The sequence below is a fragment of the Arachis hypogaea genome, chromosome 13 (assembly GCF_003086295.3).
Source record: "Arachis hypogaea cultivar Tifrunner chromosome 13, arahy.Tifrunner.gnm2.J5K5, whole genome shotgun sequence".
Lineage (NCBI taxonomy): Eukaryota > Viridiplantae > Streptophyta > Magnoliopsida > Fabales > Fabaceae > Arachis > Arachis hypogaea.
In genome coordinates, this window is record NC_092048.1 from 48,867,363 (window position 1) to 48,884,808 (window position 17,446).

At 41.6% G+C, this 17,446-nt stretch overlaps 2 non-coding genes across 2 annotated transcripts; both read right to left on the reverse strand.

Annotated features, from left to right (window-relative positions):
* Positions 1–12,302: 12,302 nt before the first annotated feature.
* LOC112740085 (small nucleolar RNA R71) lies at positions 12,303–12,406 on the reverse strand. Its single transcript, XR_003171019.1, has one exon. It is a non-coding gene; the product is annotated as a small nucleolar RNA R71 (small nucleolar RNA).
* Positions 12,407–16,555: 4,149 nt separating this feature from the next.
* Positions 16,556–16,664, reverse strand: LOC112739089 (small nucleolar RNA R71). Its single transcript, XR_003170029.1, has one exon. It is a non-coding gene; the product is annotated as a small nucleolar RNA R71 (small nucleolar RNA).
* Positions 16,665–17,446: the final 782 nt, after the last annotated feature.

The following is a 17,446-nucleotide window of genomic DNA, read 5'->3' on the forward strand; positions in this document are numbered from 1 at the left end:
CAAAGTAAGTTACAAAGGTAACCCCTGAGAGAGACCGGACAAAGGACTACCAAAATAACTTGGAGGACCAACTTGAAGAAATCGGTTATAGATCGTCAGAAATACAAGCAAGAGCGAAAAAATCGAAAAACAAGTTGGACCCACATAACCATAACCTCAAAGGATCCAAGCTACAAACAATAAAGCAAATCCGAAGAGGACGAGCGGCAGGGTTCCAACATCCTCAGAAAACAAAAAAGATACCAAGTTAAGCGCGAAAGCATGATATAATCTACAAAGTTATAAAGCTTCAGAGGCCACCAAAATCTACCTCAAAAGCTAGAAAGTTACTTTTGTTTGTCAAAACAAAAAGTTGCTAGGCAAGCAATGAGAAAGTATCAGCAGTTAACAAAACATAAAGAGTTTAAAAAGCCCACAAGCCGGGCCAACTACATAAATATCCAGAATAAATAGGCTAAGGGTCAGAAGACTTTTTAGCAGCATCAGTCTGAGGAGACGGAGGGCGAGTCTGGAGAGGAACAGCATCCACAGTACCGTCATCCCGGTTTAAGATCTGGCAATCAAGATCAGAAGCAGGAGGGCCGACCTCGGCAGGAATAGTAGGAGTTGACACCTTGGCAGAGGACACAGGGGGAGGTTCAACATCATCATCATCCTCATCGTCAGGGACAATCTTGCCATCTCTGACAACGTTATCTAGGCTGAAGAGGGTCAGGTCGGCCTCGGGAGTAATAACCCGAACTTGTTCCTTCAGGTTCTCATAGGCAGCAGTTACACTACCAACAAGATGACCTTGGAACTCGGAGTAACCAGCTCGGGCATTCTCCAACTCCTCCCTCAGGCGCAACACCTCCCAGTAAGATGTCACATAACTATCCTTATGTCTCATAGCCGTGTCCTCGGCCAGCCTCACAGAAGCCGCCAGAGAGATGGAACTCGCCTTCTCATTCTCCAAATCTTTTTCCAACTTGGCCACCTTCACTTCAAGCTCCTCCTTCAAGCCTTTCATTCGATCAAACTCCTGTTTGGCCTCCTCCATAAAAGCTTTAGTGGCATGGAGAGGAAGACTTTGAGCAGTTCGATATAGGGCCGCTCCCATGTGTGCCATCTTGATACTACTCCGAGTTATATAATCAAAATGATGAAGAAACGACACGTCATCCATAGGGAGGACACCATAAGGGCCGATTTGTTGATCTACAAACTCGACCGCATCAAAGTTAGGAGCATCAAGGTTGAAAGGCTCAATCGTTTTCTGCTTCTTACTAGGAGGGGCACCAGAAGCTGCAGCAGAAGATTGTGGAGGATCGACCAGACAAACCCGAGGAATAGGAATTGCTTTCTTCGGTCTGGGAGAACTCGGCACAGGAGGTGTTCATACCCTGGGTCGAGCTACCCGACCTGGGATGACTGGCGACAAAGCGACGGACCTCTTCAGGTCAGGCTACCCGACCTCTTCTCAAGGAGGTCGGCCAAATCAACAGGAGAGCCCAATAAAGGGCCCAAATAGAGGAACACGACCCAAATCCAAAGGCCGTCCAAGCCTATAGAGATAAGGGCTGTTCCCTTGAAAATAACCTGACCTCAACTCAAAGATAAAGATAAGATAAGATAACTAACTTATCTTATCTAGAAAGGTCACTCTACAACCACTATAAATACACTGGAGCACCCAGGTATAGCTCATACTCTGATTCTACATAACAACCTACTTAATACCCGTGCTAACTTAAGCATCGGAGTCTCTTGCAGGTACCCCTCACCCTCCGGTGGCCAAGGATCAGCAGTGCGACAAGTCCAACAAGTCGGATACAACAGCTCCAGCAGTCATCGGCCAGCCGGACACGTTATCTCTGACCAGTACGGAAGATCTCGTCCGAGATCGACCTCCAGTTTCAGGTAACTCTCGGAACACTGGCACCGTTGCCGGGGAACCTGGAAGTCAACCCATCACCATGGCTGACAACCATAACAACGACCATGATTCAGGTCTGGAAGAGAGAACGCCGCACAAGAATGCGGATGTCACACTACAAGACACTCCAGAAATCAACAAAGACAGCGACTCACTAAATTCAGGGGCAATAGAAGCGCTCCTAGATTGCCTAAAACAACTGGAAAAAGAAACTCAACAACAACGGGAAATCGGAAGGGATCTACAAAGTGAGATGCGGCGACGTCGGGAGTTGGAAGAAAAACTACATCAATTAGAAGCCGATCTCAAATTAAAAGCTCCCCGGGCCAATCTTGAAGAAAACTCACGCAAAGAGCAAGACCCGTTCACCAGAGAAATCATGAAAACCAAAATTCCAAAAGACTTCAAACTCCCGGATATGACCCTGTATGATGGCACCACGGATCCCAACCACCACCTCAGTAACTTCAGAAGTAGAATGTACCTCACCGACGCCCCAGATGCTGTTCGCTGCAAAGCCTTCCCAACAACTCTCACAAAGACAGCCATTCGATGGTTCGACAACCTACCCTCAAAGTCCATCTCAAGCTTTGACGACCTATCTAAAAAATTCCTAGCCAGATTCTCCATTCAGAAAGATAAAGCCAAGCACGCCCCCAGTTTACTAGGGATCAAACAAGGAGATCGGGAGAGCCTCTGCAACTATATGGAGAGATTCAACAAAACATGCATGGACATACAAAGTTTACCCACAGAGGCCGCCATCATGGGACTCATCAACGGCCTACGAGAAGGACCCTTCAGCCAATCTATATCAAAAAAGTACCCGACCTCCTTGGATGAAGTACAGGAACGAGCAGAAAAATACATCAATATGGAAGAAAACGCTCGGTTAGGAGAGACCTCAAAATCGGGGGCCTCCTACCGAGACAGAGACAAGGAATCCAAGAGGAAAGAAGATCGACAAGGGGAGAAAATCAAAAAGTACCATAATTACACTCCTCTCAGGGCATCCTTGGGCAAGATATACAAAGAAGTATGCCATACAGAAAAAATCCCCCCAGCACGGCCACTCAAAGGCAAAAAGGGAGGAGGAAACCGGAAAGAATATTGCGAATACCACCGAGTCCGAGGACACTCCACAAACGAATGCTTCGACTTAAAAAATATCATAGAAAAATTAGTGAGAGAAGGAAAGTTAGATCGATTCCTGGCCACTCGAGATGATGATCAAAGAAAGAGACGAAGAGATGAGGATACTGAACGAATAGAACGATCACCTCGGACACCAGAAAGACATGTCCACATGATACATGGCGGATTCACAGCAGGTGGGATCTCCAAATCCTCTCACAAAAGATATCTCAAAGAAGTATATCATGTCGAAGGAAAGGAGGAAGCACTCAACATCCCAGCAATAACATTTACTAAAGAGGACGCATCCGGCGTCATCGCAGGACACGACGATCCCATGGTCATCACCATCATATTAGCAAACGCCAACCTACACTGCACCTTAATAGACCAAGGGAGTTCTGCCGACATTTTATTCAAAACAGCCTTTGATAAACTCGGCTTGGAGGAAAAAGAACTTCAAGCATATCCAAACAGTCTGTTTGGACTAGGAGACACCCCGGTTCGACCACTAGGATACATACCACTACACACAACCTTCGGAAGAGGGAACTAATCCAAGACCCTCAAAATAGATTACATCGTGGTCGACGTAAGTTCAGCTTACAATGCTCTCATAGGTCGGACAACACTCAACGAACTCGGCGCGATAGTTTCGACCCCACACCTATGTATGAAATTCCCAACACCAAAGGGGATAGCCACGATAAAAGCAGATCAAAAAATGGCACGTCGCTGTTACAACGAAAGCCTAAACCTCAGAGGCAAAGGAGAAGAGTTCCACACAATCGAGCTGGGCGGAGTTCAACGATGAGAAGAACTTCGTCCCCAGCCAGAGGGCGAGATAGAAAAGATTCAGATCGGGGACACCTCGGAAAAAATAACCAATATCGGCACAATCCTAAAAGGAGACTCAAAGGAATTACTAATACAGTTCTTGGGAGATAATGTCGATCTCTTTGCATGGAAAGCCGCAGATATGCCAGGCATAGATCCTAAGCTGATGTGTCATAAGTTGGCGGTCTATCCAGGATCTCGACCGGTACAGCAGAGACGAAGAAAACTTGGTCCAGAATGATCCCAGGCTGTGGAAGAACAAGTACAGGCACTACTGGAAGCAGGATTCATAATAGAAGTCAAATACCCACTATGGCTAGCCATTGTTGTCTTGGTGAAAAATCAAATGGGAAGTGGCGAATGTGCACCGATTACACCGATCTCAACAAGGCTTGTCCAAAGGACCCTTACCCACTCCCAAATATCGATGCTCTGGTACACGCTTCTTCCGGATATAAATATCTCTCGTTTATGGATGCATACTCGGGGTACAACCAGATCCCCATGTATCCACCAGACCAAGAAAAGACCTCGTTCCTAACACTGAAAGCAAACTACTGCTACATTGTGATGCCTTTCGGTCTCAAGAACGCGGGAGCTACTTATCAGAGGCTAATGAATAAAGTCTTCTCGGATCACATCGGAAAGATCATGAAAGTCTACGTCAATGACATGTTAATAAAAACACAAAGTGAAGAGACATTATTGTCCGACATGGCCCAAGTATTCGACACCATAAGGAAGCATGACATGCGACTCAACCCAGCAAAATGCACCTTCACGATAGAAGCAGGAAAATTCTTAGGTTTCATGCTCACACAAAGAGGAATTGAAGCAAATCCGGACAAATGTCAGGCCATACTCAACATGAAGAGCTCAACTTGTGTCAAAGAAGTGCAGCAACTCAACAGGAGATTGGCAGCCCTATCCCGATTCTTAGCAGGAGCCGCGATAAGATCTCTCCCCTTCTATGCTACTTTAAGAAAGGGAAAGAAGTTCGAGTGGACAACAGAATGTGAGCAAGCCTTCCAAGACTTTAAAAAGTTCTTAGGACAGCCACCTATCCTCTCCCGACCACAAAAAGGAGAACCACTCATATTATATCTCGCGGTAGGAAGCCGGGCAGTAGCGTCAGCACTAGTCAGAGAAGACGAAGACGGACAACAACCTGTCTACTTCATTAGTAAAGCACTACAGGGATCTGAGCTGAACTACCAGAAAATAGAAAAATTTGCATACACTCTCATTCTAACATCTAGACAACTCTGCCCTTACTTCCAGGCCCACACCATCAAAGTTCGCACCAACCAGCCCTTGAAAGGAATATTGCAGAAAACAGATTTAGCAGGTAAAATTCTACAATGGGCAGTCGAGTTGTCAGAGTTTGACCTCCAATATGAAGCTCGGACGGCCATTAAGTCACAATATCTGGCCGATTTTATCGCAGAATTCACAGATGTCCTGGAAACCCTCACAGAGTGGAATCTCTATGTGGACAGTTCTTCAAATAAAACTGGAAGCGGTGCAGGAGTGATAATAGAAAGCAACCAGGAAACCCAAGTTGAGCTATCCCTCAAGTTCGGGTTCCCGGCTTCGAATAACCAAGCAGAATACGAAGCACTGCTAGCTGGTTTGAAGCTGGCTGAAGAGGTCGGAGCTCGGAAACTCAACATCTACAGATATTCACAAGTTGTCACATCACAAATAACAGGGAGCTACCAAGCCAAAGACCCCACCATGAAAAGGTATTTAGATAAGACCAAGCAACAGCTCGGATAAATCGGGGAATATAAGATATACCACATACCCCGAGAACAAAATGCCCGAGCTGACACACTCTCGAAACTAGCCAGCACCAAACCAGGGGGCAACAATAGAAGCCTCATCCAGGAAATGTTACAGAACCCGTCAATCTCGGAAGAGGAAAAAGTCCTAGCCATAACAAACCAGGACCAAGGATGGATGACTCCCATAATTAACTACCTCAGAGCAGGAACACTCCCCACAGAAGAAAAATAGGCAAAAAAGATAAAAAGGGAGGCACAGTACTACACCATTATAAACAACATCCTGTACAAAAGAGGGATCTCAGTACCATTACTGAAAGGCGTACTGACCTCCCACACAAAGGAAGTGTTAGAAGAAGTACACGGCGTCATTTGTGGCAATCACCTTGGAGCACGAGCTCTAGCCAAAAAAGTGCTCCGGGCGGGGTTCTATTGGCCTACTCTACAGAAAGAAGCTATAGAATTTGTAAATATATGCCCACCATGTCAGAAACATGCCAACTTTCACATCGCCCCACCAGAAGAGCTCATCAGTGTAACTTCCCCTTGGCCGTTTGCAAGGTGGGGGCTCGACCTTCTTGGCCCCTTCCCCCAGGGGTCAGGACAAGTTAAATTTCTCATAGTAGGGGTAGACTATTTCACAAAATGGATTGAGGCAGAGCCCCTAGCCAACGCCACTGCTCAAAGAAGCCGGAAATTCCTATATAGAAACATTATCACAAGGTTTGGGGTTCCACACTCCATCACCATGGACAATGGCACCCAATTCACAGACGCAGGCTTCAGAAGACTAGTAGCCGACTTAAATATAAAGCACCAATTCACCTCCGTCGAACACCCTCAAGCCAATGGATAGGCCGAAGCCGCCAACAAAGTCATATTGGCTGGGTTAAAACGGAGACTACAAGATGCAAAGGGAGCTTGGGCTGAAGAACTTCCACAAGTCCTATGGGCATATCGAACAACGCCACACTCCACCACAAATGAATCACCATTTCGACTAGCATATGGAGTGGAGGCAATGATCCCAATAGAGATTGAGGAAGGGTCAGCCAGAGTGGTCCACTACAATGAAGAAGCCAACTCCCAAATTCAGAGGGAAGAACTCGACCTACTACCTGAAATCCAAGAAAGAGCTCGGATCAGGGAAGAAGCACTAAAACGACGGATGGCTTCCAGATATAATCAAAAGGTAGTGCCGAGAAGTTTCGCAGAGAATGATCTCATCTTAATCCGAAACGATATCGGAACAACTTGACCAGGAGAAGGAAAGTTAGCAGCAAACTGGAAAGGACCTTACCGAGTTGTAGAAGTACTCGGGAAGGGCTATTACAGACTGTCCGAACTCAACGGATGAGAGCTTCCCAGGTCATAGCACGCTTGCAACCTAAGAAGGTACTACAGTTAGGAAGCTAAAAGATCTCATCATTGGATGCACTCTTTTTCCTGAAAAGGTTTTTTAATGAGGCACCAAGTTGAGACCCAGGCACTATCCGACTTGAAGGGATGAAAAAATTCCCACATGTATATATTTGCATTTTTACTTTGAATAAAGTTTATTTAGATATTTTTACAAGAATTCAAGACGCATTAATCTGAAGAATTCATCGTCCGATTATAAAGCGACAAGTCGGCAGAAAGTGAAAAACAATTTCACTGCACGACCACGATAAAGACAAACCGTCCGATAAAGGTGAAAGCGCGATTCACCCAAAGGACGATCTAAAGATGCCAACCACTTTCTACAAATCGGCAAAAATGAACACAGAATAATGTAAGAAGTTATCGAAAGCAATCCAAAAAAGAACCTGACGAGGTCTTACGGATAGCTAAAATAATAACTTAAAGACTGGCCGACGTCCAGAAGTCGGACCAAGTCAACCCAAGTTATAAGTAAACCCTGGAAAGAGGTCTGGCCAACCCTATTAAAGAGGATTACTTTAACTTAGAAGGGCTCGACCTAACAAAGTCAGCCCAAAATAAAAAGGGTTATAAAAGTAATCCCTGAAAGAGACCTGACAAAGGTCCAAGAAAGAGGATTACAAAAATAACCTAGAAAGAGATCGACCTAACGAAGTCGGTCTCCTACAACGAAAAGTTATAAAAGTAATCCCTGAAAGAGACCTGACAAAGGTCCAAGAAAGAGGATTACGAAGTAACTTAGAAGAGATCGAAACAAAGAAGTCGGTCTCCTACAACAAAAAGTTATAAAAGTAATCGCTGAAAGAGACCTGACAAAGATCCAAAAAAGAGGATTACGAAGTAACTTAGAAGAGATCGACACAAAGAAGTTGGTCTCCTACAACGAAAAGTTATAAAAGTAATCCCTGAAAGAGACCTGACCAAGGTCCAAAAAAGAGGATTACGAAGTAACTTAGAAGAGATCGACACAAAGAAATGGTCTCCTACAACGGAAAGTTATAAAAGTAATCCCTAAAAGAGACCTGACAAAGGTCCAAGAAAGAGGATTACGAGGTAACTTAGAAGAGATCAACATAAAGAAGTCGGTCCCCCACAAATCGGTTATAAAAGAGACCTGACCAAGGTCCAAAAAGGAAGATTACTTTAAATACTTGAAAAAGATCGACATCGGTCGACTACTCGGAAAAAGACAAAGAAGTCGGGCATGGATTATTAAATCGGATCCACACATCGACAACAAGCCCTCAAAGAAGCTAAGACAGGCGCAAGCAAATGTAACGTAAAATCCTCAGGGTCAGACCCAAAAGCCCAGAATCTATTCGTTGTGTTTTTAAATAATGTTGCTAAACAAGCAACAAGAGTGTCAACAAAATAAACCAAAGAGTTTTAAAGCGCACAAGCCGGGCCAACTACAAAAAAATCCAACATAAATCAGCTAAAGGTTAGAAGGCTTCTTAGCAGCATCAGTCTGAGGAGAAGGAGGGCGAGCCTGGAGAAGGACAGCATCCATAGTACCATCGTCCCGGTTTAAAATCTGACAATCAGGATCAGAAGCGGGAGGGTCGACCTTGGCAGGAGGAATAGTAGGCGCGGATACCTTGGCAGAAGACACAGGGAGGGGATCGACCTCATCATCATCATCCCCATCATCAGGGACAATCTTGCCATCCCTGACAAGGTTGTCCAAGCTAAAGGGAGTGAGATCGGCCTCGGGAGCAATAACCCGAACTTGCTCTTTTAAGTTCTCATAAGCAGTAGTCACGCTGCCAACAAGATGACTTTGGAGCTCAGAATAATCTTCCCAAACATTGTCGAGCTCCCCCCTCAGACGCAACATCTCCCGATAGGATGTAACGTAACTATCCTTGTGCATCATGGCTGTGTCCTCAGCCAACCTCAAAGAAGCTGCCAATGATTGAGAACTCGCCTTCTCGTTCTCTAAGTCCTTCTCCAGCTTGGCTACCTTTACCTCAAGTTCCTCCTTCAACTCCCTCATCCGATCAAACTCTTGTTTTGCCTCCTCCATAAACGCTTTAGTGGCATGGTGATGCCAGGGCATCTTGGCCAGTTTCACTGACCTTTTCTTTACTATTTTTAGGTTAGTTTCATGCATTTCCTTAGGAAATAAGCTAGTTTTGGGTAGATATTCACTTACACCATGATTCAAGCATACATTGTGCATTTTACATTATTTCATGAGGATTTTGCATAAGTTTAGTGACAGATTGTATGCTGCATTACCCATGACTTGGACTAGAACTTTGATGCACTCTATTGCTTGATTTCAGGACCAAAGGAAGCAAGGAATGGGAGGTAACTTGCAAAGTTAATGAGAAAAGTGATTGCCAATAACGCTCTCGAAGCCATCATTGACCACGTTAAGAGTCACGTTACCTAAGTTAACGTGAACTCTAACGTGGAGAAGGGAAGTTGAGCCAACGTTAGTGACACTTAACATTGTCACTAACGTTGGAAAATGCTCATAAGTGGCCACGTTAGAGTCCACGTTAACTTTGTTAACGTGGCCTCTAACGTTAGAAAGGGGAAGAAACGCCAACGTTAGTGACATTCAACATTGTCACTAATGTTGGCCTAAGGAGAAACATACCACGTTAACTCCCACGTTAACTTGGTTAACGTGGGAGCTAACGTAAGAAGCAAGAGTGGTCGACAACGTTAGTGACACCCAACATTGTCACTAACGTTGGAAGCAACCACACAACCCCCCAAGGAGCCACGTTAACTTAGTTAACGTGGAAGCTAACGTTGATGAGTGAAAGAATGGCCAACGTTAGTGACACTCAACATTGTCACTAACGTTGGGGATGGCTAAGCATGGCCACGTTAGAAGCCACGTTAACCTAGTTAACGTGGACTCTAACGTGAGGCATAGGGGCACCTTGGAACGTTAGTGACAATGTTGAGTGTCACTAACGTTCTCGAAGGATGGCAAGCCCACGTTAAAGAGCCACGTTAACTAAGTTAACGTGGGCTCTAACGTGGGAAGAAAGGGGGCCTTTCAAAGTTATTGGAAATGTTAAGTCTCAATAACGTGTGCAAAGGACTTAGAGGCAACGTTAGTGGCAACATTTATGCCACTAACGTTGAAGTTAACGTGGCTTTTACTTAGTAACGTTAGTGAGAAAGTTGATTGTCACTAACGTTCTCGAACTCATATTTTTACTAAACGTTAACACCCCTAACGTCCTAAGCTAAAGTCTCTGCCCACTTCACATTTTCTCTCTGCAAGTAAAGCCAAGCCCAAATGAAGAAGAGAACTGCTTCAAACTCAAGATCCAAAGGCCCAAGACTTGAAGAGCCAACTAGAAGCTAAGAGAAGTAGTATATATAGGAGTAGCTTTGAATTGTTAAAGGAGTTCTGGAACCTGGAAAAAGAGAACTACTCTCTGTATTTTACTTTCTCTGCATTTTCTAGTTTTATGATGTATTCTCCATCTTTGTTTTTATTTTCAAGAGCTATGAACAACTAAACCCCTTTCATTGGGTTAGGGAGCTCTGTTGTAATTTGATGGATCAATACTAATTTTCATTATTCTTCTTCTATCTTTTCTCTTGATTTTACTTGAAAGCTTTCGATCTTCATCCAATTGAGTAGTTATCTTGGAAAAGAAGCTATTCAAACTTGGATCTCTTTTGAACCTTGAAAGAGGAATGAAGAGATCAAGCTAGAAATGCTTTCTCATGCTGGACCAAATTGGGTTTGGATGGGTATGTGACTATAACCCTCTCAATACTTGATTTGAGAAATGCATGTGGTATAATCAGTGACCATACTTCATCTCTTCTCATGAGAAATTGACCAAGGAATTGGCTATTGATCAAGACTTGAGAGATTGAATTGCAAGAAATTGTAATTCAATCAATTAAGATTGCCAATGAGATCAATGAGTGCATTGATTGAGGAAGAGATGAAAATGAACTTGATCCGGAGAATTACAACATCTCCTAAGCCCAATGAACTTCCCATCTCTGATCTTACCCATTCTCTTTAATTTCTGCCATTTACTTTTATGAGTAAATCTCCCATTCCCATTTACAATTCTGTAATTTATTTTCAGTCATTCACTTCCAATCCTTTAATTCTAGCATATACTTTTCTGTTATTTACATTCCCGCCATTTTATTTTCTGCAACTCTCGACCCAAATTCTGGATTCGCTCAACTAGAGCATTCTTCTAATTAAAGTTGCTTGATCAATCAATTCCTGTGGGATTCGACCTCACTCTATTGTGAGTTTTTACTTGACGACAAATTCGGTACACTTGCCGAAGGGAGATTTGTTGCGAGACAAGTTTTCCGCACATCAAGTTTATGGCGCCGTTGCCGGGGATTGATTGTGCATCAACAATGATTAAATTGAAAGATCACTAGATTGAGCATTTTTATTTTGTGAATTTCATTTTCTGTTTGAGTGATTTACTTTCTGTTTTAGTTAAACTTCTTCCCTTCCCCCTCTACTCTTTTGTTTTTCTTTGTTATTTTCAATTCTGTTTGCTAACCCACTAACTGTTTGATATATTGCATCACCCACAACTAACAGTAATTCTGACACAAATACTTTCTGCACCTATCTTTTCATGCTTGCACTTGATGGTTGTATGATAGGGAGAAGAAGCGGGGCTTCAACTTCCTTCGATTCTGAACCTGAGAGGACCTTCCTTAGATTAAGGAGGGAGGCAAGAGGAAAGAAAGTGGTTGGTGCTGAGGAAGAAGAGGAATTCTTTGAACCAAACATGGAAAACAACATGGAAAACCATCATGAAGAAGAAGATCACAACCATGGGGGAGGAGGTAGAGCAAATCATGCTGGGGAGGATAGAAGAGTTTTGGGCTCTTACATCATTCCAAACCCAGGCAATTGTGGAAGTAGCATCCAAAAGCCGACAATCCATGCCAACAACTTTGAACATAAACCACAGCTCATCACCCTTGTTCAGAACAACTGTTCGTTTGGAGGAGGTGTTCAAGAAGACCCCAATCAACATCTAACCACCTTCCTGAGGATATGTGACACAGTGAAGTCTAATGGTGTTCATCCTGACACCTATAGACTGCTCTTGTTTCCATTCTCACTTAGGGACAAAGCAGCCAAGTGGCTGGAATCTTTCCCAAGGGAAAGCTTAACAACTTGGAAAGATGTGGTGAACAAATTCTTAGCAAGATTTTACCCTCCTCAACGAATCAATAGGCTGAGAGCTGAGGTCCAAACTTTCAGGCAACAAGATGGTGAGACTCTATATGAAGCATGGGAGAGGTTCATGGACTTAACAAGGAGGTGTCCACCTGACATGTTCAACGAATGGGTGCAGCTGCACATTTTCTATGAAGGGCTTGATGAGCGGATAATTTATACGCTTTTTGGCATTGTTTTTAGTATGTTTTTAGTAGGATCTAGTTACTTTTAGGGATGTTTTCATTAGTTTTTATGTTAAATTCACATTTCTGGACTTTACTATGAGTTTGTGTGTTTTTCTATGATTTCAGGTATTTTCTGGCTGAAATTGAGGGACTTGAGCAAAAATCAGATTCAGAGGTTGAAGAAGGACTACTGATGCTGTTGGATTCCGACCTCCCTGCACTCAAAGTGGATTTTCTGGAGCTACAGAACTCGAAATGGCGCGCTTCCAATTGAGTTGGAAAGTAGACATCTAGGGCTTTCCAGCAATATATAATAGTCTATACTTTGGCCAAGAATAGATGACGCAAACTGGCGTTCAACGCCAGCTTTCTACCCAAACCTGGCGTCCAGCGCCAGAAAAGGAGTCAAAACCAGAGTTGAACGCCCAAACTGGCACAAAAGCTGGCGTTCAACACCAAGAAGGATCTCTACACGTGCAACACTCAAAGCTCAGCCCAAGCACACACCAAGTGGGCCCCAGAAGTGGATTTATGCATCAATTACTTACTTTTGTAAACCCTAGTAGCTAGTTTATTATAAATAGGACCTTTTACTATTGTATCAGGTATCTTTGATCAGTTGTATCCTATCTTAGATCACGTTTGAGGGCTGGCCTCTCGGCCATGCCTGGACTTTCACTTATGTATTTTTAACGGTAGAGTTTCTACACTCCATAGATTAAGGTGTGGAGCTCTGCTGTTCCTCAAAGATTAATGCAAAGTACTACTGTTTTCTATTCAATTCATCTTGTTTCGCTTCTAAGATATTCATTCGTACTTCAATCTGAATGTGATGAACGTGACAATCATCATCATTCCCTATGAATGCGTGCCTGACAACCACTTCCGTTCTACCTTAGGCTGAATGAGTATATCTTAGATCTCCTAACCAGAATCTTCGTGGTGTAAGCTAGAATGATGGCGGCATTCAAGAGAATCCGGAAAGTCTAAACCTTGTCTGTGGTATTCCGAGTAGGATTCAATGAATGAATGACTGTGACGAGCTCCAAACTCGCGATTGCAGGGCGTTAGTGACAGACGCAAAAGGATAGTAAATCCTATTCCAGCATGATCGAGAACCGACAGATGAATAGCCGTGCCGTGACAGGGTGCGTTGACCATTTTCACTGAGAGGATAAGATGAAGCCATTGACAAGGGTGATGCCTCCAGACGATTAGCCGTGCCGTGACAGGGCATTGGATCATTTTCCCGAGAGATGACCGAAAGTAGCCATTGACAATGGTGATGTATCACATAAAGCCAGCCATGGAAAGGAGTAAGACTGATTGGATGAAGATAGCAGGAAAGCAGAGGTTCAGAGGAACGAAAGCATCTCCATTCGTTTATCTGAAATTCTCACCAATAAATTACATAAGTATTTCTATCCCTATTTTATTATATTATTTTCGAAAACTCTATAACCATTTGATATCCGCCTGACTGAGATTTACAAGGTGACCATAGCTTGCTTCATACCGACAATCTCCGTGGGATTTGACCCTTACTCACGTAAGGTATTACTTGGACGACCCAGTGCACTTGCTGGTTAGTTATGCGAAGTTGTGAAGATATGTTTAGACCATGGTTCTGTGCATCCGTTTTTGGTGCCATTTCCAGGGAATCAATTTCGAACAACAATTCACAACCCGAGTAGCAATTTCGCATACCAAGTTTTTGGCGCCGTTGCCGGGGATTGTTCGAGTTTGGACAACTGATGGTTCATCTTGTTGCTCAGATTAGGTAATTTTCTTTTTGTTTTGTTTTCAAAAATCTTTCAAAAATCTTTCAAAAAATTTTCCTTTGTTTTCGAAAAAATTAATTAAAAATGTTTTCAAAAATATATTTTTCTTCAGAATTTTTAAGAATGAATTCTAGTGTTTCATGAATCATGTTGAATCCTATCTGGCTGTAAAGCCATACCCAAACTGCTTTGGGATTGGTCTTCAACTAATCACCTCAATGGAGCCATGTCCAATTCTTTTGGATAGGGCATGTAAGGCTTGTCATGTCTGAATTACACTCATATTTTTATTAAAGCTTGGCTGGCTATTAAGCCATGCCTGACCCTTTGATTGGAGCTTTAAGACTAACATGGCAAGATTCCTGGAATTCATTTTAAAATTTTGGAATCCTTATTTTTCTTTTTCAAAATAATTTTTCAAAAAATATAAAATAAAAAGCCAAAAAAATCATAAAATCATAAAAATCAAAAATATTTTGTGTTTCTTGTTTGAGTCTTGAGTCATGTTATAAGTTTGGTGTCAATTGCATGTGCATCTTGCATTTTTCGAAAATTTTCATGCATTCATAGTGTTCTTCATGATCTTCAAGTTGTTCTTGGTAAGTCTTCTTGTTTGATCTTTGCATTTGCATGTTTTGTGTCTTTTCTTGTTTTTCATATGCATTCTTGAATTCTTAGTGTCTAAGCATTAAAGAATTCTAAGTTTGGTGTCTTGCATGTTTTCTTTGCATTAAAAATTTTTCAAAAATGTGTTCTTGATGTTCATCATGATCTTCATAGTGTTCTTGGTGTTCATCTTGACATTCATAGCATTCTTGCATGCATTCCTTGTTTTGATCCAATAAGAAAAGAGAAAAACATGAAAATTATGTTTTTAATTTTTTCTCTCTCATCATTAAAAATTCAAAAATAAAAAAAAAATATCCTTCCCTTTTTCTCTCTTAAAATTTTGAAAATTAGATTTGATTCTTTCAAAAATTTTTAAAAATCTAGTTGTTTTCATGAGTCAAATCAAATTTTCAATTTAAAAATCTCATCTTTTTCAAAAATCTTTTTCAAAAATCAAATCTTTTTCAAATTTTTTTAGTTATTTTTGAAAATTATAAAAATGTTTTTCAAAAATCTTTTTCTTAATTTTATCTCATAATTTTCGAAAATAACATCATCAATTAATGTTTTGATTCAAAAATTTCAAGTTTGTTACTTGCTTGTTAAGAAAGATTCAAACTTTAAAGTTCTAGAATCATATCTTGTGATTTCTTGTGAATCAAGTCATTAATTGAGATTTTAAAAATCAAATCTTTTTCAAAAACTAATTTCTATCATCTCTTTTCAAAAATATCTTCTCATCTTATCTTTTTCAAAAATTTTATTTCAAAATATCTTTTCTAACCTCCTAACTTCTTATCTTTTCAAAATTTGTTTCAACTAACTAACTAACTTTTTGTTTGTTTCCTATCTTTTTCAAAACCACCTAACTAACTCTCTCTCTCTATTTTCGAAAATATCTTCCCCCTTTTTCAAAATTTCTTTTTAATTAACCAATTATTTTATTTTTATTTTGAATTTTCGAAAAAAATTACTAACCTTTTTCAAAAACTATTTTCGAAAATCACTAACTCTTTTTCAAAAACTATTTTCGAAAATTCTCTCTCTCTCTCATCTCCTTCTATTTGTTTATTCATCTACTAACATCTCTCCCTCACTCACAAAAAAAAAAGAGGATCTCTATTATTATTATTTTTCTGTGCCCTCTTCTTTGTCATATGAGCAGGAGCAAGGACAAGAATATTCTTGTTAAAGCAGATCCAGAACCTGAAAGGACTCTGAAGAGGAAACTAAGAGAAGTTGAATTACAACAAACCAGTAAGCACCTGTCAAAAATTATCAAACAGGAAAAGGAGATGGCAGATAAAAATAATAATAATGCAAGGAGAATGCTTGGTGACTTTACTGCACCTAATTCCAATTTACATGGAAGGAGCATCTCCATTCCTACCATGGGAGCAAACAATTTTGAGCTGAAACCTCAGCTAGTTTCTCTGATGCAGCAGAACTGCAAATTTCATGGATTTCCATCTGAAGATCCTTTTCAGTTCTTAACTGAATTCTTGCAGATCTGTGATACTGTTAAGACTAATGGAGTAGATCCTGAAGTCTACAGGCTCATGCTTTTCCCTTTTGCTATAAGAGACAGAGCTAGACTCTGGTTGGATTCTCAACCTAAGGATAGCCTGAACTCGTGGGATAAGCTGGTCAAGGCTTTCTTAGCCAAGTTCTTTCCTCCTCAAAAGCTTAGTAAGATTAGAGTGGACGTTCAGACCTTTAGACAGAAGGGAGGTGAATCCCTCTATGAAGCTTGGGAGAGATACAAAGGACTGACCAAAAAGTGTCCAACTGACATGCTTTCAGAATGGACCATCCTGGATATCTTCTATGATGGTCTGTCTGACTTAGCTAAAATGTCATTGGATACTTCTGCAGGTGGATCCATTCACCTAAAGAAAATGCCTGCAGAAGCTCAAGAACTCATTGACATGGTTGCTAATAACCAGTTCATGTACACTTCTGAGAGGAATCCTGTGAGTAATGGGACGCCTATGAAGAAGGGAGTTCTTGAGATTGATACTCTGAATGCCATATTGGCTCAGAATAAAATATTGACTCAGCAAGTCAATATGATCTCTCAGAGTCTGAATGGAATGCAAGCTGCATCCAACAGTACTCAAGAGGCATCTTCTGAAGAAGAAGCCTATGATCCTGAGAGCCCTGCAATAGCAGAGGTAAATTACTTAGGTGAACCTTATGGAAACACCTATAGCTCATCATGGAGAAATCATCCAAATTTCTTATGGAAGGATCAACAAAAGCCACAATAAGGCTTTAATAATGGTGGAAGAAACAGGTTTAGCAATAGCAAGCCTTTTCCATCATCCACTCAGCAACAGACAGAGAACTCTGAACAAAATACTTTTAATTTATCAAATCTAGTCTCTGATCTATCCAAGGCCACTGTAAGTTTCATGAATGAAACAAGATCTTCCATTAGAAATTTGGAAGCACAAGTGGGCCAGCTGAGTAAAAGGATCACTGAAATCCCTCCTAGTACTCTCCCAAGCAATACAGAAGAGAATCCAAAAGGAGAGTGCAAGGCCATTGACATAACCAAAATGGCCGAACCCAATGAGGGA